Genomic DNA, 27,760 nt, shown 5'->3' with positions numbered 1-27,760 from the left:
AAGTCATGGGTTCATACTGAAGACAAAAATCCTTAAACTATCATTTTTGCTTAACCCATTAATGGGGAACAGGGAGTAATAAAAAAAGCATACTGGCCTAAACAACTTCTATTTATACTAAACATATTAAAATATAGGTAAAATACTCTCTAAAACAAGATGAAAAACTTCTCAAACATACAACCTACTCTAAACCTATTCTGTACAAATTATGGAGTATTCCAAGTATATTGCTTATACATCACAATCTTAAGTACTATTCAATTCAACATGAAAAAAACAATCCAGGCGCCTGGGTGGCTCAGTCATTAAGCATCTGCCTTCTGCTCAGGTCACAATCTCAGGGTCCTGGGATCGAGTCCCACATCGGGCTCCCCGCTCTGTGGGAAGCCTGCTTCTCCATCTCCCATTCCCCCTTGCTGTGTTCCCTCTCTCACTGTGTCACTTCCGGTCAAATACATTAAAAAAAATCTTTAAAAAGGAAAAAACAATTTACACAAATAATTCAAATTCTCAAGTTTCCAATAAGCGTGTGGACATAACTATTAAAAATAACATCACACCTCCAAGGTCCATCAGCACCACTCAGTTTCTTGCATTTTCCAACCTGAAAATAGTCAGAGGAACCAATGCCTCAAAAAGGCAGAAAGAATAATGTGTTTGCATAGCTCTTTGGTAAACAGCAGGCCTATGACTAAACAACCCATTGTGTACTACTGTTTTCAATCAGGCCACTTACATATGCTAAAATGCAAAGAAACAGAGGGCCTTAGAGCTTATCATTTTTTCTTTTCTATTGATTTACATCCTCAATATTTAACCCAAACCCTACATTCTACAGCATATAGTTATATTTTCAATTACCAGTGTTTTCATTAAGTGGTATACAGGCCATTAGGATATTTGAGATGACTTAAATGGAATATGAATACCTTAAAAAAATGTATTTATGCACGGAAAAAATTCTGCACTGAAAGAAATTTCCTTGACTCTGATGCCATTAAATTCAAAGCACACTATTAAACTTACACACCTCTAAGAAAAAAACTCCAATTAAATTATAACACGCCACTGATTCTAAGATGCATTCCCATTTAGCATACAGATGTTGAAAAAAAACATGCAGGTAATGTATTAATGAGAGGTCTAGGTGATAAGATATGCTACTATAAATCCTTCATATATAGAAATTATTACGCAACTATCTTTCTTCAAGATGCTTTATTCTCTCATTTTTCTTCATAAGACATCTTTTCAATTCATTAAAAGTCTGAACCCATTCATAAGCAGACCTGACCAGGACCACATGTAACAACAGCATCTCGTCCTTCCCCCACACAAAAGATAAACTTAAGGTTTCTGCTGCCACCAGAGTTCCCGCACCTTCCCCAACCCCAGAGACTATTACTAGCACAGTACCACGGGGTACAGGGTCTCCCCTGAACTGTCACTGGAGCTCATATCCTAACTCTACATATCCTTAACAAAAATCTATCATCAGCCTCCATCCCCTCCCCCCACCATTCCTTCTTTCTTAATACTCCACTGAAAATCTCAGTAGGCCTAGGACTTCAAGGCTAGCAATCATTTGACCATTTCCAATAAAAAAATCTGATGCCATCTCCTACTGCTCTTCCTGAAATGTTCAATTTCCCTATTTCCATTCCATGAAACTAGTATCAACACCATTTGGTCTAGCTAACTGATTCTCAAACATTTGAATTAAACTTACGTAGACCTTAGTTACCTAAGAAACAAAACCACCAGTTACAAATGAAGTCACAAAAGAACTGGTTCTTTTAACATCACCTGACAAATCCAATCCGATCAATAGAAGTTCCACTAAAACATCCTTGCTCAAAAAAATATGCCCCTATGACATTTATATCCAAAACGAACAACTTGAAGGTGCTTTCAAATTTTCCATCTATGAGTTTTTGTCACTGCTATTACTTCCGCCTAATTTACTCATACTGCTTTAACTATCTGGTTAAATACTATGTATCCTTCAATTCTTCCTTGAAAACAAAGCTTTCACTGTGAAAGCCTCCCTGCAGAGTTCATGTGCACTTTCAATATAAATATAGCTATATTTTATAATACCAAATGTCATTATGATTATTTACATTTCTGTATGTTCTACTAGACAGATTATGATTTCATATGTAACGTCATTTTACTACTTAACAATGGAACCCAATGACCTTAGACTACGCATTATTGAGAGACACTACAATATAGCTTATTAGGTAAGATCACAGATTCTAGAATCAGACTATTCTAGATAGGAATTTTGACTATAAACTTACTTGTGTAAGTCTGGGAAGTTCATGAAGTTTCCTCATCTGTAAAATGGAGATAACATTAGAAGAGTTACTGCACAAGTATCTTCAAATCAAATGAATTCTGACAAGGACAAGAAATATGCTCAATATATACCTTCTGAATTTAAAAAAACAAACCATAATTTAGGTAAATACAAGAAATAAACCATGGCCTTCTATTTAGCACCCATGTCCATTTAAAACCTCTATAATTCTAGTTTTTACCATAAATCCAACAATTCTACCTGCCTGTCTTCATATAGAGTAAGGCCTTATTTCCAATATGCAGTTTAACTTTCATATGCATTATAAACTTTCAAAGTTCAAAATAAAAAAGTAGTTATGTGATTTTCTGAAGCAAAAATTCTAGTAGCCATTTGACACTTAAGAAGAATCACTTAACTGAGTGAGCCAAGCAAAATTAACTGCTATTCTTTACGCACAATCAACACATGAACTCTCAGGATACCAATCATTATAGTTGTCAAGATCTAGTGCATCCATCTCAACAATAAGGTCTTCCCAAAATGAGGCCCTTTTCTCTCAAACAATCGGGTCTGCCTCAAATGAGGGTCTTACTCTTCCCCTCTAGGACATTCTATATTCATTCCAAATTCCTTGCCATTGTTTATGTTGTTCCCTATACACAGACTGGACCTTTTACCATGAAACAGATCATCAGAGCTCTTCCAGTATTTTAGACCACTAAGCTTTTACTGCATTTTTGCAGGTACACATGATTTAGCATTTATTATCTTTTACCAAATTCCACTTCTCCACCTTTTCCAAATTCTTCTCCCTCCTTCCCTCTTTCTCTTTCTGTCTCCCTCAAAACACACATAGTCTGCAAGTTCCCTCAAGAGCTACTCAAAATGCTTTGATTAGTTAATGAAATAATATTTATCTCTCTTTAAAGGTTGGGGATAAATCATGAAAAATTTTCTCATAAACAATTAGATAGCTATAGGTGATAATGCTATAGGTGAGGTGCTCTCTACTTTCATGTTCTAACATTAAGCTAAAAATAGGTAATACGCGATCATAATTAATGGTATAATGTTGTCTGACTAACACATAAAGACTTCCTGAAGTGACTAAGAACTTGGTAATAGCTGCAATATCAGTCCTGAACTGGTATTAATAAAAATGTCACTTTTGAAAAAAAAATAATGCCACATATGTATAAAATAATGGTTTTTGTAAAGATAAAAAACACTGCTTCAAGACAAGGATATGGAATATAAAAGTGACAGCAAGAGGGAAGTGGCTTTAATCCTCTTTGACTTCTTTGAAGCCATCATATAAAAGCAGGAGTTCTTATGATCAAGCCATTCTTAGAAAATCCTTTTTACATTCCATTCCTTGTGTAATAATTTTGCTTCTCCCCTGAAAACTGCATTCCTTCTGTCCTTTTCTCAACTTTTCCTGAATTAACAAAGGAAGAGCAGACAGGTTCACAAATCAATGAGACTACATAGTTCCAACTTGAAGCCAATATAATTTTTCAATTGTATATATATAACAATTTCTGATAACTAGCAAAGAATCTGAATGGTACTGCATCCACATGAATAGCTAACTCTATAGCACCAGAAAGCAATGGTAATAATATTGGGCATGGTACTTAGAAAAAACAAAGTCAATTTTCTTTTTTTTAATAATGCTGGTTTTTGTTTTTGTTTTACAGTGACAACAAGAACAGGGAGAGAAAACGCTATCACTACAAGGATAACCTCATATTAATGGGCAACTGAGACCAACTGTTAAGGATGTTTTAAGCAGGGGCTCCTGGGTGGCTCACTAGGTTAAGCATCTAAGGTCATGATCTCTGGGTTCTGGAATCGAGTCCTGCATCAGGCTTCCTCCTCAGCAAGAGTTTATTATAGTTACAGTTTTAGCTCTTAAATTTAGGTTTTTGATTCTCAATTACCCAGGTAATTATGAAATCACAAATATCATGCTTTCAAATCCATAAGTTTTTTATAGTTTAAATATTAGATGAGACTTAACAGGCTCTGTGCTATGAAAATAGAGATACACAAGATGTTAATTTATGCCCTGCGATTCTGAAACAAGTGTAAATAGGTAAATTGATACACCCATACAATGGAATACTATGCTCTTGTAAGCAGAGGAGTGGGTGAATATCGATCCCCCCCAGGTTGACCAAATTATAGCCTATTCCCTCAACCACATGATCCAAGAAGAAAAACAGAATCTTTCTCCTTTTGCACTTGGCTCGCTCAGTAGGTAAACATGCAACTCTCTATCCCAGGGTCTTGAGCCCAATCTCCACACTGGGCATAGAGATTACTTTAAAAAAAAACAAAAAAAATCCCTCCTCTTCTTCTAGAATCACGGTTTCTAAGCTGTGTGTTAAGGCACCTTGAGGGTACCACAGTAAATTCACAGGGGCACTACAGGGAATCTTAAGTTTCTTGAGGGAAATAGCAGTAACTGACGTATGTGAACCACACAAACAACGATCTGACATCATTCATAATTTCAAAAGTAGCTCAAAAAAATTCCTTTCAATACTTAAGAAACAGGGTTTTTAGGCAAGCTGCTATGATAAAACCCAAGTATCATATAAAAATCAGTGCCAATGGGCACCTGGGTGGCTCAGTGGGTTAAAGCCTCTGCCTTTGGCTCAGGTCGTGATCCCAGGGTCTTGGGATTGAGGCCCACATCCGGCTCTCTGCTCAGTAGGGGGCCTGCTTCCTCTCTCTCTCTCTCTCTCTCTCTCTGCCTTTCTGCCTAGTTGTGATCTCTGTCTGTCAAACAAATAAATAAAATCTTTAAAAAAACAAAAAAAATCAGTGCCAAAAAGGAAAAAAAGCTGGAATACCTGATTCCAAGGTTTGAGAATTTGTATAGTACCCAAAAGGCACACATATTAAAATTAAAATGTTTTCTTTCAAATCATATATATTAATTTTTCAAGTAGCTAAACTATTAGGAAATAAATACTCAAGCTGTTTGGTCCAAACTACCTAATAAATGGAAATATTACTATTTCTTTTGGTGAAGGGGCACAGTGGAAAATATTACTGAGTCACCAAAAGGAAGAAGAGACTTTCTTCACCATGAGCCAAGAGAAGCCTGAGAGAAATCACAGCAAAGCCCAGCAAGATGCCAAACTAGAATAATTAAGACACTGTACCCCCAATTCCAAGTCCTCTATCTGGCTGTCACAGTTCTTCAATTATATGAACTGCTCCAGTATCCTAAGCCATACCTTCTTTTACTTAAGCTCTCATTCAGTTTGTCAACAGCAACCAAGAGTCCTGAATAACAAAATCAGATGATCCACATATTCGGCCTGATTTCCCTAATAAAATCATAAATAATGTATACCAGCTTGTTTTTTTAAACAAGTTAGGGCATTACTAATAACTCAAATACAAATTATCCCAATCACTATGTCCTATATTAACTGAATACAAGATAACTTCTATTGGATATTGCATGCTGAGACAAAATTTAGTTTTTGAAGTTTTATAGACTTATTTATTTGAGAGAAAGAGAGCATGAGCAGAGGGGAGGGGCAGAGGGAGAGAGAGAAGCATACCCTCCTCTGAGCAGGGAGCCCAAGTGGGGCTCAATCAGCCTCAGGATGCTGGGATCATGAGCCTAAGGCGGCTGCTTAACAGACTGAGAGATCCGGGTACCCCTAAAGACTTTTTTTTTTTTTTTTTTTGGAGATTTTATTTTTTCCACAGAGAGAGACAGAGTGAGAGAAAGAACACAAGCAGGGGAAGAGGAGAAGCAGGCTTCCCACTGAGCAGAGCCCGAAGACGGCTCAATCCCAGGACGGCAAATGCAAGGCAGACACTGAATGACTAAACCACACCCAGGCACCCCTATAGATTTCTTCTTGACAAAAACCTCATTAAACTTTCACAGCATGGTAATAAAAACTAAACTATACCACGTTTTTTCTTTCACACCAAGATTACAAATTAAATAATTTCTAAGTAATCTAAAGCTCTAATATACTCAAAATTACAGCTTCAAAGAAGAAAAGTAAAATATTTTATGAATATTACAAGAAGTCATCAAACAGGGGCGCCTGGGTGGCTCAGTGGGTTAAGCCGCTGCCTACGGCTCAGGTCATGATCCCAGGGTCCTGGGATCGAGCCCCACGTCGGACTCTCTCCTCAGCAGGGAGCCTGCTTCCCTTCCTCTCTCTCTGCCTGCCTTTCTGCCTACTTGTGATCTCTGTCAAATAAATAAATAAAAATTCTAAAAAAAAAAAAAAAAAAAAAAAAAAGTCATCAAACATTTTCTTAAATAATACTTAAAGCAATTCATTTCCAGAAATTAACCTGGATCTTATATTAATTTTGATTTCTGGAGAAATCTTTTATTAAAAATCAAAGGCAGTAGTAATTTTAGCAATAAGCACAACTAATAGTTCATTCATTGTAACTGTTAAACAGATGTTTATTTCAGTCAGAGAGAAAAGTAAACCTTTCCAAAAACGAGAAAACCCAGAAATATACCAATGGAAAATGGAAACTACAGCTAATCTTCATCTGTGATAAAGCATTTATATAGATTACAAAAAGAAAATTTTATCAGAAAAAAAAAGTAACCATCAGCTGGCTAGCACTCAATTTTTTTTTTTAACCTGCTCATTGAGTATTCTGCCTTGCTCACATTAAAAACCTTAACAATGAACTTATTCCTCAATGAATGTCACTTTACCATCATATTAAAAAAAAAACTACCATCTTGCTTCCGCAGAGCATCCATACGCATATTCGTTCCGTCCTGTTTGTGTTGTGTCCATATAAGAAGTTAGATTTGGGGGTACCTGGCTGACTCAGTTGGTAGAGCATGCAACTCAATCTCGGTCATGAGTTCAAAGCCCACACTGGGTACGGAAATTACTTTTAAAAAAAAGTCGGGTTTTTTTTTGTCTTTTTTTAAAACATTTTACTTATATTTATTTGCCAGAGAGAGAGAGACAATGCACGCACAGAAGCAGGGGGGAGCAGCAGAGAGGAGGGGAAGAAGCAGGCTTCCTGCTGAGCAAGGAGCCTGATGCAGGGCTTGATCGCAGGACCCTGGGATCATGACCTGAGCCAAAGGCAGATGCTTAACCAACTGAGCTACCTTGGATTTATTTATTTATTTACTTACTTATTTATTTTGGAATATTTGAGTAATCTCTATGTCCAATGTGGGGCTTGAACTCACGACCCCAAGATCAAGAGTCACATGCCCGTGGATTTATCTGTCTTATATAATACACAAGTATGTGCATACACACATATTTAGCCCCAGTCTGTAGAAGAAAATGCAAATTTTTCACAGACTACTTCCCTTTTGGATCTGAGTATATCTTCCCTAGACAAATATCCATTTTCATGTAGCAATGTTTATAAAAAATTAACTATTCAGTATTACTTAAATATGTTTAATATTTAAAGTGCCTCTTACCCCAATGCAACTCTGATCTGATGAGACTGCCTAAAATTTCAAGGGTGAAACGTGTAAAAGTCTAAAAAGTTTTTAAAAGCTTAAATGTAAATCTCTGAAGACTATACTGCACATGTTCAATTAAACATCTCCAAAGGAGAATCTGGACTATCAGTCTACTGAGCTGTATAAATTCCTAGAGGCCTAAAGATGAAGATGAAAGAAATATACAGATTAAATGTTTACTTAAAAAGATAAAGAAGTGCTTGGCTGGCTCAATCGAAATAGCATGCAAATCTTGATCTCAGGGTTGAGAGTTCAAGCCCCACAGTGGGTGAAGAGATTACTAAAAAAATAAAATAAAGTAGAACTCAATAATCCGGATATATATTAATGTAAAGCAACTAAAGTCTGCAACAGTTCACTGGTATATCAGTCAAATAAAAAAAGAGAGGAATGAAAGCAGGAGATGAACAAGAGAAAACAGGGCTCCCAGGGATAATATGTACTAAAATAAGAAATCAAGTTTATCTTTATGCCATGGTGCATATGCACAGAATTAGGTTAATCATGTCTCCATTCCCAATGCAAAATATGTTAGCTCCTAGCTTATCTAGTATATCCCTGGTTTTAATCTTTCCCATGCATTCAAAACAATTACCACCAAACTACTTTCTAAATTTTTTAAATCCAATGTTCTGACAACCTCTTTGTGACATTATTCCTTTCACCACCTAATGGGCAGATCCAAGAGCCACTCGAGGTTTCTTTAGAATTCTAATTCCATCTTACACTTACACCCATCTCTGAAAAGAGCTAAAACTTTAAAAATATATTAGACAATATTTCAGATTATCACTGGAGTGAAATGGCAGTTTCAAGTGGATTCAAAGTTTGTCCAGGATCCTTCATTCCCTGTTTCCATTCCAGCACTGCTGCATGTTTCTCCTGCTTCTTTATCCAATGCTTCTCAAACTAGCAACAGAAGGATCAAGCCTTCCATCCGTCCACTACAAAACTAATGGGGGTAATATTAGATAAGTTAAAGCAACTTTCATCCCAGGATGAAGTCAAGTCACAAAAAATCCATTGAACAAACAAAGCTCACAGTATATCTTAAGGTCATACCTTAACCTTTAATATATTAATTCGCGGTTGCAACCCCAACCCCAGTCTACAGTAAAACCCAAGGGAACTCCCTCCAAGCCTATTTATGTAATCAAAGTTCAAATTTTAAGCAGAAGGAATACAAACAAAAAAATTCTAAACAGAATTATTTAAAGTGCCTAATCAGAATCCCAAACAGAAACCCCAAATAAAGAGTAAAACACTTCCAGCAGCAATGAGTAATTCAAATAACTAATGCGCTAAGGACAATAAAATAACGGGCACCAGGGGGCTTTGTCGCTTGAACGTCTGCCTTTGATTTGGGTCACGATCCTAGGGTCCTGGGATCAAGCTAGGCTCAGATTCTCCCTCTCCCTCTACCTGCCACTCCCCCTACTTGTGCTCCCTCTCTGTCAATGAAATAAGTAAATTTTTAAAAAAATAAAATTCTCTTAAAAGCAAAGTGAGAGCTATTATTAAAATTAAACTCCCTGAGATATGAAAGGAGACTGAAATTCAGAGAGATGAATACAATACTTTGATCAGTTTCTGCCCTTGGGTTATTTGCTAAAACTGAAGAGAGACAGAGCTGTACATCCCATCAGTCTCCAAATTTAGGGGGTGTGGGCAGAGGGAGAGGGACAGAGACCTTTAAGCAGGCTCCGTACCTAGTGTGAAGCCCAGCATGGAGCTCCATCTCACAACCCTGAGATCATAACCTGAGCCAAAATCAAGAGTAGGATCCTTAACTGACTAAGCCACCTAGGCTCAGTGTGACTGAGCCACACTGTTAGAAACACAAAACTGAAATTTAAGGAAACAAAATTTGAAAAACAGACAATGAAGAAATACCATGCAAATACTAACAGAAAAATGGTTTGGGTATAATAACACAAGATAAAGTAGACTTTAAAGCATTATTAGAAATAAAAAGGAGAGGTGCACCTGGTTCAGTAGGGTATGAAACTCTTGATCTCTGGGGTCGTGAATCTGAGCCTCCCAGTGGGCAAAGATATTACTTTAAAAAAAGAAAAAGCAAAAAAGCAATACAATCCAAATCAAAACATTAGCACAGTGTGTTTTGTTTTGGAGGATATGATGAAAGGATTCTAAAAACACAAAAGGTCCAAGAACAGCCAAAATGCTCTTGAAAAAGGGGGAGGAACCAAGGTGGCAAGTTTAAACTACGCCAGCTAAAGATGGTGTGATACTGGCACAGGGAAAGACCAGTGGAACAGAACAGGGAGCCAAGAAACATCCACATGTAACCACTTGATTTATGAAAAAAAGAGGTAATATAAAACACTAGGCAAGGACCAGCCTTTCTATAACGTGTGCTGGGTCTACTGATATGATAATCCACATGGGGGAAAAAAATGAAATTGGCCCCTATTGTAGGGCTTGAATCCACAACCACACGATCAAGAGTTGTATGCTCTTCTGACTAAGCCAGCCAGGCACTCCCCCTGAAAACAGAAATCTTTAAAAAATGTTTAAGAAAATATTTTCGGGGCGCCTGGGTGGCTCAGTGGATTAAGCCACTGCCTTTGGCTCAGGTCATGATCTCGGGGTCCTGGGATCAAGTCCCGCATCGGGCTCTCTGCTCAGCGGGGAGCCTGCTTCCCTCTATCTCTCTCTCTCTGCCTGCTTCTCCGTCTGCTTGTGATCTCTCTCTGTCAAATAAATAAATAAAATCTTTAAAAAAAAAAAGAAAAGAAAATATTTTCATGACTTCTGAGCAGAGAAGAAAAGATTTCTCAAGTAAGGCAAAAAAGTAACCATAAAGGGAAAAAAAATAAGTTTGACTACATTAAAGTTAAGAATTTCTACTAATCAAAAGACCACAAAGACAGTGAAAACAAAGCCAAATGAACAAAAATATTTGTCCAAAGTTAAATGACAAAAATCCAGAATATATAAAGAACTATAAATTAGTATTTTTAAGAAAAATCATTCAATAGACAAAAAGAGAAAAGAATAGGCAACTGCAAAAAAAAATCCAAATGGCCCATAAAATAGGCAAAGATGCTCAAACCCAATAACCAGGGAAATCAAAATCAGAACCACAAGATACTCTACTTACCTCCCCAAATTTGTCAAAAATTGAAAACACTGACAAATTTGGGTGTTGACTAGGATGCAGAGCAACGGAAGCTCTCATTCACTACTATGGGAGTGTGAAATGATAAATCGCTTTGGAAAACAACATGGCACTGAAGTTGAAGATACATATCCTATGTCTTGGCACCTAAGCTCCTGGGTTTACACCCTAGAATGTGACAAACACCAGAAAAAATGTACAAGAATATTCATAGCAGTACTGTTCATAGCAGCCCTAATCCAGAAACATCCCAGATGTCCAGCAACAATAAGGTAATTTGTAGTGTAGTTTCCCCTATTATGATCAAAAATGTACCATATAATAGCAATAAAAATGAATTAGATCAACAAAACACACAGGAATGTGCAAAAGATAGAAAATACACACAATACAGTTCTATTCAAAAACAGTCTAAACTACTGTTTATGGATACACAATATCAATAAAAGTCAGGTAGTGATAACCATGAAGACCAGAACAGTGGTTAGTTATTTCTAAGAGGAAGGGAGAGGGAGCTGTGTATGAAGGAACAGAGACCGGTGCAGCCTGCTGAGGGTGCTGGGGATGATCTTTTTATTGACCTGGGTGGTAGTGGTGACATGGGCTTTCACTTTCTACAACCATTCACTACACTGTACATTTGCATCTGTTTCTCTGTGTGTGTCACGTATAATTACAAAATTATTTTTAAAAAAGACAACTTGGGAGAAAGAAATGCATGAGATTAAAAAATTTGTGATGGTATGTTTTGGAACAAGGGAAGGATATTTCAGTTCTAGGTAGGCAAAAAAAAAAAAAAAAAAAAGAAGAGTTTTGTGTGGTTGGGAGTGGGGGAATAAGCAAATCAACAATGAAGGCAACAGAGCAAAGTAGCTTGTGAAACTTAAGACCATCACAGAAATGAAGATTGGTACCTACTTTCCAGAAGTCATGTTGCCTCTGTATCCCAGAAGCTACAGATGTCCTAAGGATAACAGAATCTGTTTAGAAAACCACTAATACCATTCTCATCTAACTCAGCTTGGTATTTCCTTATCCACTTCCTGTCCTCTCGAGGAGAAAGAAAAGCCAGTAAACTCAAAGCCTGACTTTTTCCCCTATCATTATCAAAAATGTGACTTCAAGTGAGGACACTTCATCTAGAATAAAATATCACAAAACAGGCAAATCAGAAAGTAAGTTAAGTTCTTACCTGAAACAATGGACAATGACAGATAATATCTTAATGTATTATCCCCTCTACCGCTAAGAGTGGCAAAGGCAGATAAGAAAACTATACACATCACATGCTTCAAATAGTCACGGAAGAGCCAATAAACTAAAAGCTTAAAGGCATTCAAAAGACAGAACATTAACTGCTTTCACACAAAAACTTCTAATTTACAAATATCATACAAAGGGGTGCCTGGGTGGCTTAGTTAAGTGTCCTACTTTTAATTTCAGCACAGGTCATGATTTCAGGGTTGTTAGAGCAAGCCCTGCGTAGGGCTCTGTACTGGATGTGGAACCTGCTTAAGATTCTCTCTGTTCCCCTCTGTTTCTCCCCCTCCCTCTCTTATAAAAAAAAAATCATACAAAACATTTATTATTTGGGCACCTGGCTAGCTCAGTCTGTAGAGCCTGGGACTCCTGACCTCAGGACTGTAAATCTGAGCCCCATGTTGGGTGCACAGATTACTTAAAAATAAAATCTTTTTTTTTTTTTTAAGTCTTCAGGGGCGCCTGGGTAGCTCAGCCCATTGAGCGTCTGTCTAACTCTTGATTTCAGCTCTGGTTGTGATCCCATGGGTTATGGGATAGGTCCCCACATTGGGCTTTGCACTCAGCAGGGAATCTGTTTCAGATTCTCTCTCTCCCTCTACCTCTGCCCCCACCCATCTAAATGAATAAATAAATCTTTTTTTAAAAAATTTCTGGTTATTTAATAGGTACAAATTGTTTGACAAAGTTCTGGAAATACATAGTGACAGTTACAGAACACTGAAAATACTTGATGCAACTGAGCTGTACTCTTTAAAATGGGCGGGGGGGTGCCTGGGTGATTCAGTTAAGCATCTGCCTTCAGCTCAGGACATGATCTCAAGAGTCCTGTGATCCAGCCCCATGTCTGGCTCCCTGCTCAGCAGGGAGTCTGCTTCTCCCTCTCCCAAAGCCCCTCCTCCCCACTCGTGCTATAATAAATTTTAAAAAATAATAAAATGGTTAAATGATAAATTTTGTTATGTGTATTTTCCTCACAATAAAAAAGATTTTAAAAATTGTTAAAATATCTGCTTATTAAAGAGACCCTTAAGAAAATGAAATTCAGAGTGGAAAAAATATTTGCAAATACGTGTATCTAATAAAGTATTTATGTCCAAAAATATATAAAAAGCAAACACAAATCAGTAAGAGGAAGAAAACTTTTATAGACAAAAGATTTTAATGGAACCCTTACAAAGACATTATCAATGGCCAGTAAGTACATTAAAAGATGTGGATCACCATCAATCATCCCGGAAATGCAAATGAAAACACTACAGTAAGATACCCTTTCACACCCAATGGAGTAACTACATTAGAGACTTACAATAACAAATTTGATGGTGTTGAGTAACTGGAACTCATACATTGCTCATGAAAGTATAAATCTGGCAATACCACTTTTAAGGACAGTCTGGCAGCTACTTATACAGTTAAACATCCATGTATTCTATGACCCAGCAATTGCACTCCTTGATATTAACCCAAGGGAAGTGAAAACATGTGATCACAAGAAGGCTTGGAAACAAATGTTCAGAACAACTTTATTCCTAACAGGCCCAAACTGAAAAGAACTCAAAATGTCCAGTATCAAGTGATCAGATAAACAGATTATGGGTGCAATTCCTCAATAAAATACTACTCAGCAATAAAAATGAACAACATGGAAGAATCTCAAAAGCATCAGACTGACTCAAAGCAGCAACTTAAAAAAGATGATTCCATTAAAATGAAAAATTAAATAAAACTGGTCTATAGTGGGGCACCTGGGTAGCTCAGTGGGTTAAAGCCTCTGCCTTTGGCTCGGGTCATTTCCAGAGTCCTGGGATCAAGCCCCACATCAGGAAGAGCCTGCTTCCCTTCCTCTCTCTCTGCCTGCCTCTCTGCCTACTTGTGATCTCTGTCAAATAAATAAAATCTTTTAAAATAAATAAATAAGGGGGGCCTGGGTGGCTCAGTGGGTTAAAGCCTTTGCCTTAGGCTCAGGTCATGAACCCAGGGTCCTGGGATCGAGCCCCGCCTCAGGCTCTCTGCTTGGCGGGGAGCCTGCTTCCTCCAATCTCTCTGCCTACTTGTGATTTCTGTCAAATAAATAAATAAAAATCAAATAAATAAATAAATAAAGCTGATCTATAGTGACAGAAACATAATTCAGGTAGGAACTGCAGTTTGGGTGGGAGGAGAACAGGAAATAATCAGAAGGGGGCCATGAGTATGTTCCAATATAAAGTTATATATCAGGATTGTGGCAGTGGCTACATAGCTGTAAACATTTACTGAAACTCAAACTGCATATTTCTATCTGTGCATTTCACTATATACTACACTTGACCTTAGCCAAAAGGCTGAGAAGTGATTGCATTTCACTATATAAATTCTATCTTAATTTTTTAAAAATCCTAAAATCATATCCTAAAGCAGGAGCTCTAACCCTCATCCAAAAGTAGTCGGTATAGTATTTAGAAAAAGTTGTACAAGCAGATCATATGAACTACCCTACATAGGTCACCAACTCTGTTTCAAATCTCTTTCTGAGGGAATGCATATGAAATTGTGGTTTTCCATATAACCAAAGGACAAGCATTTACATGTGATCAGTGTTCTGGGTAAAGTCTAAAGTTCTTCTAAGGTACAGAAATTTCCATGAAGTTAATTGGCCTCCAAGGAGATCAACTTCATGACATGATCAAGGGAATGTGTTATATGATGGCTTTTGTTAATCACCCAGTACCTTCTGTCAGAGAAATGGTTATTTAACCACCTGCTAACCTGATGGTGAGGAGGAAGAAGAGGGAGGGAAAAAATGTTGGACCTTTGATAGCATTCGTATTTCCTACTTGGAAAAAAAGGGGGGGGTTACTAGGTTCAGCTCCCATAAAACTTCTTACTGGTTAAAAAAATACTATTAGTTAAAGCTGTTTCCAGTAGTCTACATCAACTGCTACTCTTTTATATAAAATACACAAATAATCTCTCCATACACAAGAAGTCATTTCAGAATAACGTCTACCCAGAAAACTTTAAACAGTTTCATTAAAAAATTTTATCTTCAAGCCGACTGTACTCTTTCCTTTCTCCATGGGGGACCAGCATGCCATGCTGCAAAGAGTAGCCTCCTTGGTGGCATATGGAACCTGCTGACTGCATGAGTTGCCCCAAGAGACCTTGAACATAGCCCTTTCCAGTGCACACTGAGATGTGACCTCATGCTATTTCCAAGCTAGGCTGCAGACCGGCCTGCGGGGTGCCTTCGGAAAGCCCTATAGGGCACAGGAGCCAGGGTCCACACTGGCCAAGTCATCATGTCCATCCATAACAAGTTGCAGAACAAGGAGCATGTGACTGAGGCCCTAGACAGGGCCAAGTTCAAGTTCCCTGGCCGCCAGAAGATGCGCATCTCCAAGAAGTGGGGCTTTTACTAAGTTTAATGCAGACAAAGTTGAAGACATGGTAGCTGAAGAGCAGCTCATCCCAGGTAGCTGTGGGGTCAAATACTTTCCTAACAGTGGCCAAATGAAGGCCTCTGCACTCATGAGAACCTTGGCACTGCTCCCTCCCTATTCATGCCCACCAATAAATACTACTTCCTATCAAAAAAAAAAATTATCTTCAGAAATTAATGTTTGATTTAGCTCACTGGGAAAACAAGCACAGGGCTTTTGCTGAAAGTAGTTTTAGCTAACCTTAATTAGCAAGCCTGAAAGGTTTATAAAGTTATTTCAAGAGTGAGGTAAGCACATGACCTAAAGTCGCAACTCAGGATCATCAATTTCAAAAGTTATCTCTACAAGACCTCAATGTCTGAATAAAACAAAATAAAATAAGATAAAATAAAATAAAACAAAACATTTTTAAGATCCAAGTTTTGTGTTATTTCATTTAAACCTATAGTAAGAACATTTGTACTGTGACACTCCTTAACCAAATCTTAAGTTAGAAAATAAAACTAGCATAAAAGTTTAAGATTTTAAATCCTAACATGGACATATTTTCTTCAAATAAAAACAGTAAAATATACACTTATATGTCAAAATTAGAAAATGTACACAATTTTTCTAAATTATCTATCGAACAGGGTGCCTGAGTGGCTCAATTAAACATCTAACTATTCTTGGTTCTGGCTCAGGTCATGATCTCATGGGTGGTGAGACTGAGACCCCACTGTGGGGGGGGATTCACCCTCAGCAGGGAATCTGCTTGAAGATTCTCTCCCTCTGCCCCTCCAACCACTCGCCCACTCTCTCTCAGAAAGAAATCTTTTTTAAAAATAAAATTAGTGGGGCACCTGGGTGGCTCAGTGGGTTAAGCCTCTGCCTTTGGCTCAGGTCATGATCACAGGGTCCTGGGATCAAGCCCCACATCAGGCTCTCTGCTCAGCAGGGAGCCTGCTTCCCCCTCCCTCTCTGCCTGCCTCTCTGCCTGCTTGTGATCTCTCTCTGTCAAATAAATAAATAAAATCTTTAAAATAAATAAAAAATAAAAATAAAATTAGCTGTTGAAGAAATGACAAGGCCAGCTTCATGAGTGCACAACCTGTACAGTCACATGACTCCATGCTTGGTTTATTTTTCTGCTATAATCATTCTGAAATTCTTCATTTTTTCTTTAAAAAGGAGCCCTGAAAATTATATGGCCAGTCCTAAGCAAGGAATCTATGGGGGGAAAATTTTTTTTAAACACCCATCACTCCAATGACCAAGAAAAATTTAACTCTGGGCTCACAAATCAATATAAATCTTTTTTAAGTATGCCAGAAAAGCACATATGGTTCCAAATCAGACTCAGATTTCAGAAAGGTCTGTACCGGGGCGCCTGGGTGGCTCAGTGGTTTGGGCTGCTGCCTTCGGCTCGGGTCATGATCTCAGGGTCCTGGGATAGAGCCCCGCATCGGGCTCTCTGCTCCGCAGGAAGCCTGCTTCCCTCTCTCTCTTTCTCTCTCTATGCCTGCCTCTCTGCCTACTTGTGATCTCTGTCAAATAAATAAATAAAATCTTTAAAAAAAAAAAAAAGAAAGAAAGAAAGGTCTGTACCTACTGAACATCATCAACTAGAAGAACAAGCTTTGGGAAGTTTTTTCCATCATTCACAGATTTAGATCCTTTAAACACATTTATGAAATGCAATTTGATGTTTACTTCATTGAGACCCAAAAATTATATGGAGTGCTATTATTCACCAAATTTTACATTCTAAAAACTAGTATTTTATAAAAACAAACCTTCAAAGTTTTATGAAAGATAAAAGCACACAAGCACAACAAACAAGTTGCTTCTGAGCCCCAAGACTGCTGTGATAGATCAAAGGTAACAATGTGTGGTAAAGAAAGGCATCTCCAGAAAAGAATGTCTTGATGCTCAGTAGGCACTCAAACAACTAAGTTTTATAGCCGTGTAAATGTCAGCATTCTCCTGAGAAAAGAGATTCACCCTGATAATAAGGGTATTAAAACTGCTAGATTCAAATGAAGACAAAATAGAATAAAGCTAAAACACTAGTAATTACTGACAAGAAAGATAACAAAGATCCATTATCAATAAGTATCTTACTTTTGTCAGCTGCAGAAGTTGAGTACTTGATAGAAGGTTTGGAAAAGGGGTAAAATACAAGCCTTTAAAATCCAAACATCACATCAAATTCCCCAGAAAGTCTTTTAACCACGGCAGTAATATCAAAAACATAAGCATCTTAAAACTCAAATGGAGGGGCGCCTGGGTGGCTCAGTGGGTTAAACCTCTGCCTTCAGCTCAGGTCATGGTCTCAGGATCCTAGGATCGAGTCCCTACATCGGGCTCTCTGCTCAGCGGAGAGCCTACTTCCTCCTCTCTTTCTCTCTCTGCCTGCCTCTCTGCCTGCTTGTAATCTCTGTCAAATAAATAAAATCCTTAAAAAAAATAAAAAAAAAATTAGACTCAAATGGAAAGGATGAGGGAGGGCCATATTTTTTCAATATTACAATTTTACATTCTATTCAAAGAAATTAACTTGGGGGTGCCTTGGCTGTCTCTGCCAGTGGAGCATGTGCCTCCTGATCTTGGGGTTTTAAGTTCAAGCCCCACGCTGGGTGTAGAGGTTACTAAAATAAAATAAACATCTTAACTTAAGAAAAAAAAATTGGGTGGGGGGCAGCTCATCCAGGATATGAATTTTTTAAAATTTAATAAAATAAAAGAAATTAACTTGGAAAACTGTAATGAAAAGCAAGTTTTGGGACACCTGGGTGGCTTAGTTGGTTAAGTGGTTATGCAGTTAAGCCTTCGGCTCAGGTCACAAGCGTCTTGGGATGGAGTCCCAAATCAGGCTCTTTGCTCAGCGGGGAGCCTGCTTCTCCCCCTGCCTGCTCTGCCTGCTATTCCCCCTGCTTGTGCACACATGCTCTCTCTCTGACAAATAAATAAATACAATCTTTAAAAAAAAGAGAGAGGGGCGCCTGGGTGGCTCAGTGGGTTAAGCCGCTGCCTTCGGCTCAGGTCATGATCTCAGGGTCCTGGAATCGAATCCCGCATCGGGCTCTCTGCTCAGCAGGGAGTCTGCTTCCCTCTCTCTCTCTCTGCCTGCCTCTCCATCTACTTGTGATTTCTCTCTGTCAAATAAATAAATAAATAATCTTATTTTTAAAAAAAGAGAAAAAGAAAGAAAAGCATGTTTGGGGGAATACAGGAAAACACAGAATTTGCCAAGGCAAATAAATGGCTATTAAATTGAAAACTGGGTGTCACTAAATAATGTTCTACTACAGATTGTTATTAAATAATATATTAAATTAAATTTAACATTAAAATATTAAACCCGTCAACACCTTCTGAGATGCTAACAAAGGAAAAAATCAGGGGCGCCTGGGTGGCTCAGTGGGTTGAACCTCTGCCTTTGGCTCCAGTTATGATCTCAGGGTCCTGGGATCAAGCCCCACTTTGGGCTCTCTACTCGGCAGGGAAGACTGCTTCCCCTGCTCTCTCTCTGCCTGCCTCTGCCTACTTGTGATCTCTCTCTCTCACTGTCAAATAAATAAAATATTTTTTAAAATAAATAAAGGGAAAAAATCCATTCACTCACAGCTGAATATTTTTAAAATAACTTCAAGCTGGGCACTGCTTTCTACTCACTTCTTAAAGCCTATTTCAGCACTAAGACAATCTAAATAAGAGAAAGTCAGGAAATCAGGTTTTCCATTAAACTCGCAGGCTCACCACCCTCCCAACTGGCATCTAGTACAGGAAAAGCCTCCAGGGAAGGAAAGAAGTCTATTTGCCCTGCATTACTGAGCTGTAAGTTTGTGTTGTTATGGGCACCAGCACAATAAAACAAATGTAAGGGCAAGGAAGCAAAAAGCTGACCGGATAAGACAATTGGTCTATGTGTTCAGTATACTAATGAGACTGTAAGTACCTAAAAGTTCCCAAGCATAACCAAATACAGAGTTAAATATATGTATTTTTTTATACATAAAATATATACACACACACACAGAAGTATTTATATATATAAAATTAGGGGGCTAGGGTACCTTGATAGAACCATAGAAGTTAAGGAATCTTTTATTCTTCTTAAATCTAATCCTTCCAAATTACAATTATAGACTACAGAATAGGAAGAATGCAAACCTCTCTAAGGGCTTGCAGAACAGATAGCTGATTTTGTCTCCAGCCTCTAAACTTTTCGCCAAAATAAGGGTAAGGGAAGATAAAAGATTATTCAACCAGATAGTAAACCTAATAAAAAAGGCAAATTCTTTTGCAAAAGTCAGTATTTAAGACCACATTTCCTGCTTTTATTCCCTTATTCTACTCCCCACAGCCTGTGGCAGAGTGGAGGAATAGGATTTCCCTTTTTACTATGCACTGTCACTTCAGTGTCTGCTCTTTTAAACAAAGACTTCAAGGGAATACCAGTATTTAAGAATTAAAAACATACAAGGGCACCCTGAAGAGTGTTCTCTTTTAGGCATTCATTCACAGCTTTAGAGTCCGGTAGACCTTGCCTCAAAACCTAATTCAGGCATTTATTAGTTTTATCATCTTAAGCAGGTCTCTTTTCATTAACATGTTTGACAGCAAAAATATCCCACGGTGTTATTATAAGTGATCTAAGACACAGAAGCAACCAGAAGTATACCTAGCATTTAGTAATCACATACATGTTAGCTATTCCCACTAATACCCTGCTATGTATCCATAACTTAGTTACACCACACATACTTTAGGTATCGGTTTCTTGAGCTCTCAAAGGAAATATAATTATCTGTCTTGCCCAATTTCATGGGATTACTGGAAAACAAACCAATATACAAAAAAAGCTACTAAAAAGTCTTCCAGGGGCGCCTGGGTGGCTCAGTGGGTTAAGCCACTGCCTTCGGCTCAGGTCATGATCTCAGGGTCCTGGGATCGAGCCCGCATCGGGATCTCTGCTCAGCAGGGAGCCTGCTTCCTCCCCTCTCTCTCTGCCTGCCTCTCTGCCTACTTGTAATCTCTCTGTCAAATAAATAAATAAAAATTTTTTTAAAAAAAGTTTTCCATTATAGATCTATCCATTACTCTGTTCACAAAAAAGCTACAGTTAAACACTGCATATGGAGCTCTGTTTTATATTATGGACCTTTATCGGCTTAGTAAAACTAGTCTAAAGGAATATTTAAGTATTATTTTGTTAAACAAAACCAAAGTCTGAATAAGTACCATTATCTTCTACTTAAAAGCTAGTATTTACTGACCTGTGCCTATCACTGAGCTATGTACTTTTCATACATTATCTTATTCAATCTTCATAGGGCTGCTGAGGTAGGTTCTATTTATCCCCACTTCAGTGAGGACAGCAAGTCTCCCAAGAATTAAGTAATCTGCCCAAGGACTAAGTAAGCTGCCCAAGGTCAAAGGGCCGGTATATTTCTAGATTCTAAAACACCACGCTAGAATGGACCCTTTACCATGATGTGACATGATCACTTGAATGCAGTTTTCCCCTAAAACAATGGTTAAGATCTTTTCAAATTCTACTAAAACTCAGATACTAAGGAAAAGAGACATTATAAATTTTACATGAAAATGCAAATAAAACCAGAAAGAACTTCTGAAGTTACATGTACAAGAGAAAAACTGGGCTTCAGAATATCTAAACAGGGCACAAGGAAAACCACAACCTTCTTTAGATACTCCAGCATGGATAGTGGTTCATTTGGTGAGAGGTGTACTAAGACCTTTAGTGTACTGAGTTTAATTTTCACAAGCAAATTTACTCACTTCCATAGAGAGTAAACACAATACAAACGCCTTTATCCATACATCGACTGACCTAAAAACTTACACTATTATCGGGAAAACAGGAAGAATACATGTGGCTTTGACAAGCATGTCACTTCTGTAGGAGGCAGTGATAAGGGACAACTAAAAATGCTCTGTTGAGTTTATGTATCATCTTGACACTTCATAGTGTTAGTTTACAAAGAACCCTGACAGACTAAAGTCTAATTATAATTAGTACTTCTTAGTTCAAAAATTATGTTAAGATACTATAATATAATATATCTGGTGACAACAACCTAATGATATACAAGCCAAAGTTAGCAAGATGCATTTTAGTTTTCAAATTTCAAAACATCTTGACCAAAAGCAAAATAAACCACATTTGCATTTAATTAAGCTTAAAAACATACTGAAACTTCTGTTGATAGAGGAACCAGAGGTGGTACATGAAATATCTTGCCAACTGTGAGGTGTATCCAAGAGCTTAGATATAAGATTATCATTAAAATTAAACTCTAAAAATCCATAAAGGATTTCTCCATGGTTATATAAGAGAATGTCCCTACCTTATTCTTAGGAAATAAACTCCAGAGTATTCAAAGGAATTCTGGAGGGGCACAGTTCCTTCAACTTACTCTCAAAGGGTTCAAAAAAAAAAGGGGGGGGGGGGAATTATAAAGCATATGAAACAAAAGGTAAACAACTGGTGAAGGGTAATGACTGGTAAATTCCTTATGTTATTTCTGTAATTTCTACTAAATCTGAAATTATATCAAAGCGAAAAACTATTTTTTAAAATCTGACACAAATATGACAGATTAATATTATTCAACTAGTCTGCAGGTACATGAACATTCATTATATTACTTGATTAATCTAAATTCTCCTTATGGTTAAAAAAATTCAAATGAAAAAGAAGGTTGTACTCTAGTCCCAGGCAAAGTATATTCTGTCCATGAGGAAGGCTCCATAACTACTAGAATTTTGTTATTAATCATCTATCATACAATTAAGCCTTGTTCACTTCCATGCCTTTCAAGCTATCTCTGATTATAGCATCCCTAACTTATTAGGGATGCTACCCTGGTGCTCTTTACAAGCAGAAAAAGAAACATTTTTAAAAAGAACTTTTACTATGAAACTAAAAACAAAAACAAAGACACTATAGTGATAAAAGTCAAAGTGTGATTATCTCCTTGGGGTATGTACTGACTGGGAAAGAGTCTGAGTGGAGGAGAGCTGTAAGTGTTTTGTTTTTGTTTTTGTTTTGACAGAGAAAAGACAGAGCGAGAGAGGGAACACAAGCAAGAGAGTGGGAGAGGGAGAAGCAGGCTCCCCACTGAGTGAGGAGCCCAATGCAGGGCTTGATCCCGGGACCCTGGGATCATGACCTGAGCTGAAGGCAGTTGCTTAACCAACTGAGCCACTCAGGTGCCCCTAAATGTTCTATCTTAATCTGGGTGCAATTACATGGATCTATACACATGTAAAAAGTTATCAAGCTTAAGGTTACTATACTTTATTATATGTACAATTATTTCCCAATTTTAAAATAAATTAAAACAAACTAGTGCTTTCAGAAAACAGACATTCTCAGTTCAAATCCAAAACCCACAATGGGACGGAATGACACAGATTACAAGGACACTCAGATTTATACCAGTCTCTGTAATCTTGGTTAACAGCAGTATACCTCTGAGGTGGGTTTTTTGTTTTTTGTTTTGTTTTGTTTTGTTTTGTTTGTTTAAAGAATAACCATTCCAAAATTTTAAATAGAAGGTGTTCAAAGAGATTATGCAAGGAAAAAAAAAGAACTGGCAGTCAGGAGTTCCCAACAAATACCATGAAATCTGTAATATTATGATCTGTAACATTATCATCTTACACAAGAAATCAGGTTAGACAGATTCCCCTCTACTGTTTTATGTTTTAGTCTCAGCCACCTTGAAAAGATAAATAATGGGGCACCTGCCTGGCTCTGTTGGTTAAACATCCAACTCTTGATTTTGGCTCAGGTCATGATCTTAGGATGGTGAGATCCAGCCCTACTTCTGGTTCACACTGGACGTGGAGCCTACTAAAGATGGTCTCAGGCCCTCGGTCCTTCTGTCCCTCCCTCTCTCGGAAAAAAAAAAAAAAAAAAGGCTAAAAAGCATGGATTTTTTTTTCTCCCTTTGCAGAAACTATGGAAATAGAAAACATTTTTAAAAATATAGCTTTGGCAAGAAACTAAACACTAACACTGTGGATGTTGTCCTTCATTCAAAACAATGTCTGCAAATTCAGGACAATATAAACCAAAATCAATGTATGTAATGATAAACGGGACGATGAAACTAACATTTAAGAAGCAAGTATGGAAATAGGGAGTAGATCAGCTACTGCTATCTTCCTCCACTGGGCTATATTTCATTACAGATTCAAGTACTGTTACCCTTATTGTGTCAGTATTTCCACAGCAGAATTGAAACAAAATTTTTTTCTAATTCAACAGTGACGTCAAGTTGCCAAGTCACCATTCAGAAAACTGTCTCAACCCTAAAGAAATTTAGGAACTTTTTAGCCAAAAGCGTATAGAAATTAATCATTTTTTTAAGTTCACTTTCATACAATGCTAACCTCAGAAGTCTACATAAGAGGTCTGGGAATGACCATTTATATCAAATTTCTATAATAAGAAATGCTAATCTACAGTGACAGAGATCAGATCAGTGGTTTGCTGAGACTAATGGGAGGATTGCTAAAGGGTATTAGGAACCTTTTCTGCAGTAATGGAAATATTCTCTATCAAGAATAGAGTGGTGATTTTATAAGCCCATATGCCTGTCAAAGTACAACAGGTGAATTCTATTGCATATAAATTATATCTTAATAAAGCAGACTTAAAAAGTAAATACACCCAATTTAGAACTTGAAAAATGATGGGAAATCAAATGCTAAGGAAAAAAAATTCACTGAAACTTGATTTAACTTAAAGATATCTGTATGGGGGCGCCTGGGTGGCTCAGTGGGTTAAGGCCTCTGCTTTTGGCTCAGGTCATGATCTCAGGGTCCTAGGTCCGCATCGAGCTCTCTGCTCAGTGGGGAGCCAGCTTCCTCCTCTCTCTCTCTGCCTGCCCCTCTGCCTGCTTGTGATCTCTTTCTGTCAAATAAATAAATAAAATCTTAAAAAAAAAAAAAAAAAAAGATCTCTGTATGGAAGACAATCAAGGGGACTTCCAAAGTCACTTGACCCTCACCAGCTCTACTGTCCGCATACCTACCACTGCCACTCCTCAAACACTTGGCTCAATGCTATAAGCATTTCAGTCAAAACACAGATCCTTTAAGCATCAGAGATACCTTTAAAAGTAACAAATCTGAGAGGGAAGGAACCAAGTCTGAGTAAATGGACAACAGAAAATAATGCACACTTTCCTAACGCTATCTTACGATAACCTAAACCTCATAAGCAATCAGAAAAATACAAAATAAAAACAACGAAGATAACTTTTTCCTATATTCCAGCCACTAGACTGGCCAAAATTAAGATACCATTTACTTTCAAATACTGAAATAAACATGGAAGATTACTACTTGCATACACTTGGGTAGAAGTAAAATTGTTACAGCTAACTTTTTAGTTGTTGTTTTATTTTTTAATACAGATTTTTTTAAAGATTTTATTTATTTATTTGACAGATAAAGATCACAAGTAGGCAGAGAGGCAGGCAGAGAGAGAGAGGGATGCAGGCTCCCTGCTGAGCAGAGAGCCTGATGTGGGGCTCGATCCCAAGACCCTGAGATCATGACCTAAGCTGAAGGCAGAGGCTTTAACCCACTGAGCCACCCGGGCGCCCCAGTACAGATTTATTTTTAAATAATTCTATATTCAACACTGGGACCCAAACTTAAAACCCTGAGATCAAGAATCAAATGCTCCACCCACTAAGCCAGTCAGTCATCGCTATTATAGCTACTTTGAAGAGCATTTTGGCATCATATTAAAACTATAGGTACACAAGACACCTAACTGGTTGAGTCGGTAGAGCATGAACTCTCCATCCCAAGATCAAGAGCCACAAGCTCCATGCCGGCTCATAGCTTACATGGGGGTGAGGGGCGGGGGGGGAGACTGTAGCTATGTATACCATATGACCCAGCAAATCTGTTTTGCCTTTTAAGTAATCTCTACCCCCAAAGTGGGGCTCAAATTCACAACCCTGAGTTTAAGAGTCACATGCTCTACCTACTGAGCCAGCCTGGAGCTCTAACCCAGCAAATCTATTTCTCAATACTTCAGAGTAGTCACCCACTGAGAAAGATGCTTTGAGAGAGACGTTAATTAATTAATTAATTAATCAATAAAACCTTCACTGCAACAGCTAATAAGAACAAAAGACTAAAGATAACCTAAATATCTACCAATAGAGTAACTAGATGAACAAAAAAATTATGTTTGTATTATGGAATATTATATAATATTTAAGCAAATATCTCTGAGACACACTGAAGAGAAGAATGATGTAGAGATGTACAGTATAGTAAAAAGAAAAAAGGTAAAGAATGCCATATATTATTTAGGGATGGATACACACACACACACACACACACACACACAGGCATGGGGGAAAAAGCCTGTGGGGGAGGGAATATGCTAAATGAATTATAGTAATTATCTCTAGAGAGAATAAAAAGACCAGGACTGAAAATCACATTTAAAGGAATTTTAACCTTATCTTTAATGCTTTAATATTTCACAAGGAGAAACTATTCACCTGTAACTCACATACTGAAATTTTATTTTGGAAAGCACTAATGCAAACAAGAAATGGATATATTAGGTTTTCCTCCCTTAAATAGTTCAAACTGAGAAATATTACTATTACTTCAAGTAATACTTCAACTATTTACAAGTTGCTGTGCCTCTATCATGCCATATTACATGCTACTTTGGAAGGCCCATCAATACTCAAATTTTCTCCTCTAATAAACTACTGCCACAAAGGAAGAATAACATTATTAATACACCTCAAAACCTGTAAGAGACAATGAAAAAAAAAAAGATTTAAAACAAAAATTCAGGGATGCCCAGGTGGCTCAGTAAGTTAAGCATCTGCCTTCAGCTCAGCTCATGATCTCAGGATCCTGGGATGGAGCCCAGAGTTGGGCTCCCTGCTCAGTAGGGAATCTGATTTTATCTCTCTGCCCCTCTCCTGCTTGTCCCTCTCCATCTCTCTTTCTCTCTCAAATGGACAAATAAATCTTTAAAAAAGATGGCTAATTTTAGGGACACCTGGGTGGCTTAGTTGGTTAGGCAGCTGCCTTTGGCTCAGGTCACGATCCCAGGGCCTGGGTTCAAGTCCTACATCGGGCTCCTTGCTCACAGGGAGCCTGCTTCTCTCTCTGCCTCTGCCTGCCACTCTGCCTGCTTGTGCTCTCTCTCTCTGAGAAATAAATTTAAAAATCTTAAAAAAAAAAAAAAAAGATGGCTATTTTAAACAAACATTAAGTAATAAAGTTTAGGGGCACTTGGCTCACTCAGTGAGTGGAGCATGCTTTCCAATCTTGGGGTTGTGGGTTCAAGCCCCGTGTTGGGTATAGAGATTACTTAAAATTAAAAAAAAAAAAAAAAGAATAAAGTGTTGGCTACCATGTGGAAAATTGGGATTCTTGTGCACTGCTGGTAGGAATGTAAAATGGTGCAGCCACTGTGGAAAACAGGACGGCAACTCCTCAAAAAAATCAAAACATAAAATTACCACATCATCCAGCAATTCTACTTCTGGATATACATACCCACAAGAACTGAAAAGTAGGGACCTGAACAGGTATTCATATATCCATGTTCACAGCACTGTTTACAGTAGCCAAAAGGTGGAAGCAACCCAAGTGTCCATCAGTGGATGAAGGGACAAACAAAACATGGCATGTATGTACAGTGGAATATTATTCAGGTTTAAAAAGGAAGGAAATTCAAACACATGCCACAACATGGATGAACCAACATTACGCTGAATGAAATGAGGCACAACAGAACAAATACTTTATGATTACACTTACATGAGGTACTTAGAAAGCAAAATGTTTTTTGCTAGGGGCTTGGGAGAGGGATGAATGGGGCATTAGTGTTTATTGGGTACAGAGTTCCAGTTAGAGAAGATGAAAAGGTTCTGAGATGGATGGTAGAAATGGATGCACAACAATGTGAATGTACTTAATGCCACAAAACTGTACACTTAAAAATGGTTAAAACGTGGGGGGGGGGGGGGGCTCAGTTGGTTAAGCATTGGAGTCTTCATTTAATCTCAGGTCATGATCTCAGGGTTGTGGCACAGAACCCCACA

At 37.8% G+C, this 27,760-nt stretch overlaps 1 protein-coding gene and 1 non-coding gene across 7 annotated transcripts in view; one reads left to right on the top strand and one right to left on the bottom strand.

The window, feature by feature from the left end:
* MTMR3 (myotubularin related protein 3) overlaps positions 1–27,760 on the bottom strand; it is a 139,966-nt gene that overhangs the window by 71,809 nt on the left and 40,397 nt on the right. For 5 of the 6 annotated variants that reach the window (XM_059408796.1, XM_059408799.1, XM_059408800.1 and 2 more), the window contains exon 2: positions 2,310–2,345. The exons of the other annotated variant lie outside the window; for it this stretch is intronic. The gene's annotated coding sequence lies outside the window, so the exon portion shown is untranslated. The remainder of the gene's footprint in view (positions 1–2,309; positions 2,346–27,760) is intronic. 6 annotated transcript variants of the gene reach the window in all.
* LOC132024053 (small nucleolar RNA SNORA70) lies at positions 15,249–15,378 on the top strand. The gene has a single exon (XR_009406164.1). It is a non-coding gene; the product is annotated as a small nucleolar RNA SNORA70 (small nucleolar RNA).

The sequence above is a fragment of the Mustela nigripes genome, chromosome 8, assembly GCF_022355385.1.
Source record: "Mustela nigripes isolate SB6536 chromosome 8, MUSNIG.SB6536, whole genome shotgun sequence".
Taxonomy (NCBI): Eukaryota; Metazoa; Chordata; class Mammalia; order Carnivora; family Mustelidae; genus Mustela; species Mustela nigripes.
Note: the sequence above shows the minus strand (reverse complement) of the source record. Positions and strands in the feature narration are given on the sequence as shown.